This window comes from Ixodes scapularis, unplaced genomic scaffold (genome assembly GCF_016920785.2).
Source record: "Ixodes scapularis isolate PalLabHiFi unplaced genomic scaffold, ASM1692078v2 PGA_scaffold3__209_contigs__length_174095766, whole genome shotgun sequence".
NCBI classification, from domain to species: Eukaryota; Metazoa; Arthropoda; class Arachnida; order Ixodida; family Ixodidae; genus Ixodes; species Ixodes scapularis.
In genome coordinates this window covers 8579291-8583087 of record NW_024609868.1, presented here as the reverse complement: position 1 = coordinate 8583087, position 3797 = coordinate 8579291, and positions in this window count along the sequence as shown.

The following is a 3797-nucleotide window of genomic DNA, read 5'->3' as shown; positions in this document are numbered from 1 at the left end:
AAGCTGTGCGCTGACGTCCAGGTTCCTCAAAAATGGCTCTTTGATTCTCTATACTACCAGATCCTCGCACTCCAAACCTGCGACCGGGCACATGGCTCCGTCGTCAAACCGCCAGGCTTCGTAAGTATAGGGGAGGCTATGCACCTACTAAGAGCACCGACGTAGACGCACACGCATGGGAATGGTAAAGCCTGGCTCAGGCATTTTGTGATCGATTGCGTTTCGACCGCGTTGCGATGGCTTGTGACCGCTAGAGCCACTGGATGAAAATTAGTAACCGTTTACGACGAGAGAAACCAGTTCACTGGCGCCATCTATCAGCTAACCCAGAAACAGTTCCTATCTGGGTATAAATAAACTGAAGTATTTGCGATATCAAATCGACGCCCTAATTATTAGCAATGGTCGCTTATAAAACTACTAAAATAATTCCAAACCTACGGTGAAGGAATGACTGGTAACAAAATTTAGGAAATATATCGGCAGATCGGACGTGTTCCAAAAGTACCCGGTAGGAGGCAATAAACCTTTGTCTCGTCGTGGGTGCTTACAAGCGCTCTGTCTGTCTACGTCTCCTGTTGTCCTTCGTCTTGTTTGCGCTGTTTTCAATTCTTCAGTATGCAAAGCCAACTCCCCCAAGCCTTCACCCAACTGCTTACAAGCCGTTGCGACGCTGTCGATTACGCCAAAACGCACACGTTTGATCGATATATGCACAAACGTAGACACGCACGCACGCAAGGAAGTACACAATCACACATCTGCTCTTGATTATTCTTTTTTATTTATGCATACCACTCCACTCCTTAAGTGCACGTAACCTAATACTTCCGCTTCATTTTTAGTTGACTCCTGATCATCAGTCAACAGTTTATATTCGTTATATTGGTCAATCGGTGTATATATTAGGACGGTTGATGTAATTTGTGGATATGCCAAATTGTGCGAGGCTGACTGGTCGAAATTGGCCGGTGTTACCTCTTCTGGATAAAGAGATCACGTTGCAAACATTAACTCTTTTAGGAGGACGTAAACGTCCCATATTTTTTTCGCAGAAATATATGTATGCGTGGAGCAGAAATTTCGCTGTTTTGATAAACTTACCCCGAGAATACGTAGTCTTAAAAACATTATAACTATAAAAACTATAAGATTGGTAAACAGCGCGGAAAAATCGAAGAGGCGAAGTAAACAACTGACAAAAGGGGGTTGTTTACCCGTTTTAGTATACAAACTCGGCCACATTGCCACTTTGATAAAAAATGAAGTGCGGTTCTTCGTGACGAATATTTGAGCAAGTAATCAGAAAAAAGAACACATGACTTATAAAAAGAAAAATTAAAACTAAATAATAAGAAACGAACAAAAATATAAAAAAAAAAATTTTTTCTGACATTCCTAACGGCATTGTGATAAGTCTTACGAGCAAAATACATTCAGGATCCGTTTTGTTTTTTTTCGACTTAGAACCTAAAAAACCAAAAGTCAAATAAGACACAAAAATGCAAATTTCACTGAGAATAAAGAAACGTATTGAATCCGTTTTCTTTTTTTAATTCCCTTTCTCCAAGATTTTAAATGATGTGACAAAACAAAACATGCGTTAAAATAAAATTTGGTATAAACTAAAGTTGCTTCAAAACAAGAGGATGTTCGCAAAATAAATAAAGCGGAAACCGAAGAAAAAAATGGCGGAGTACCTATTTTTAAAGTAAAATGTCGTGTAAATAAGGAGGAAACACGCTCTGCAACACGTTACAAATTGATTTCAAATCTCCCCACCCGCCGCAACCTTTTTTGTTTTCTCTCGGTGCGTTTCTTTTTGTCCTCTTTCCGTCTTCTTCTTTTTAGCTGACACTCTCCCTGCCTCCCTTATCTCCTGGTCGTTTTAACTCTGCCATCTAGTTAGGTCGTTTCGGGAGCAGCAAGCAGACACAACCCTGAAGAAGAGCACTTCCATCGCGCCCTAAGAAAAAAACAAACCTAAATTAAACAACAAACTGTCTAAGGTAAAAAGGAAGGGTTCTCGGAGGTACGCGCCTTTTCCCCGTCGTCCCGGCAGCGGTGGCAACTGCCGCTGCTGCTGGTATGCAAATGCCGTTTCCAGCTTGCTGCTTTCACCTACATCGTTCCTTAAAACGCGACTGCTTCCAGAGTGCCGGTAGTGAACATCAGAGTGCAGACACCGAAAAACAAGCTAGTTCACTTTACGGAAGTGCGAGGAGAGAAGGTTACAGGAACTACCTTTTTGTTGTTCCCTTTTTCCCTCTTTTTTTTTTCGGGAGACTCATTCACTCCCCTTCATTTTCTAAGACGCAACTGAACGAGAAGCAACGAGAAAGATGCAACGGCCTCGTTTTTGTATGGGTGTTTGTTTTCTTAATACACAAAAAAGTATAAAGGACGTGTTTGAAAAACGAGCTCCTAACTAAAAAAGGAAATTAAAAAAAAAAAAAAAAACTGGCACTGGCAAGTAGTGCTTTCTAGATTGGAGAAGGTAGCGAATGTAGGAATTTGTTTTCAGACATACAGGTACACGCTTCCGGCATTTTTGCGTAAGAACATACCCGGAGCCCGAGTGATCCTGGATTGGAAAAGGCAGAAATTATGAACATGGTGTCGGTCTGCTGCTCTTAACTATCCTATTGATTTTTTTAGCTGCAACGGGTTGCTTTTAAGCGTTCCACAGATGACGGGACGCGCCTAAGGACGCAAAATCCGACAGTCAACATTTTCGTGCACGCCTTCCGTCTCACGGTTAGCTTGGCCGCGTGAGCTGACGTTTAGAACGCGCTACCAAATCGGCCAAACTGTAGTCTTACCGTTTTCTTAAAGCACAAAGTTGTCATTTTGTTCCCTTCTGTTCCATGCACTTCGGTTTCTTTTTATTCTCCATCCAGTCTCAAGTGGCTGCATTTTCTTTTCTAATATACACAGCTTGCCTGATCCATCACTGGTTTATTGAGACGCTCAAATCGACCTCATTTTTTAATATTTGGGAGAAAAAAATATTAAATAAATAACAAAAGACGAGCTTTTTAATATTCTAGTCGTGCTCGAGGAGCACTGAGGTAAATCGAAGGTTACTGTTCCGTTCTTTTATTTCTATTTGTATGAGCAAAGAAGTAAAGTACTCACTACGAGGTGGCCCATTATAGAGAAGACACTTTGTATGACTGCAAATTAGGCATCATAGCTGCATGATGAACTACGGTGCAGTAGCCCGCTCTCTATCGAATTCGGCTTTAGAACTTTGTAGGATTTGCCATCGCAAGCCGCCAGCTGCGGAGTCAAATTCCTACCCGTTCACGTGAAGTATGCGCCACCTGCGCGGTGAGTCGCACTCCAGCGCGATGACGCCTCTCCAGCTGTGCTGCCTTCCCTGCACGGCGCGGGCCGTGTAGGAAAGGCAGCGCACTCGGTCACGACTACAATCACATACCACCCAACTGCTGGCATTACAGACCACGTATGACAGCCACCATAAAAATGCCACTTTGTTATTTTAGCAGTAGATATTCAGTTGCGGCGTGTTAACCCCATTAAATTCTAATTATAACGCGTGTCGACTTACAAATGTCCGTTTTGAAGTCGGGTCCATAACAGGCGTCCATGCATTTTTTTTTTCACCTTGGAAACCTCACTTAAAAATTATCAAAAGAAATTATTAATGTCTGATTTCTTCCGTGCGGTGGTTAAACACAAGATTGGTAACAACTCTTAACATCTCTTTGCTCTAATAACTGCCAGCTCCCTGGTTAGCTCATTTGGTACGGGGCTTCACTAATCTGGTCACG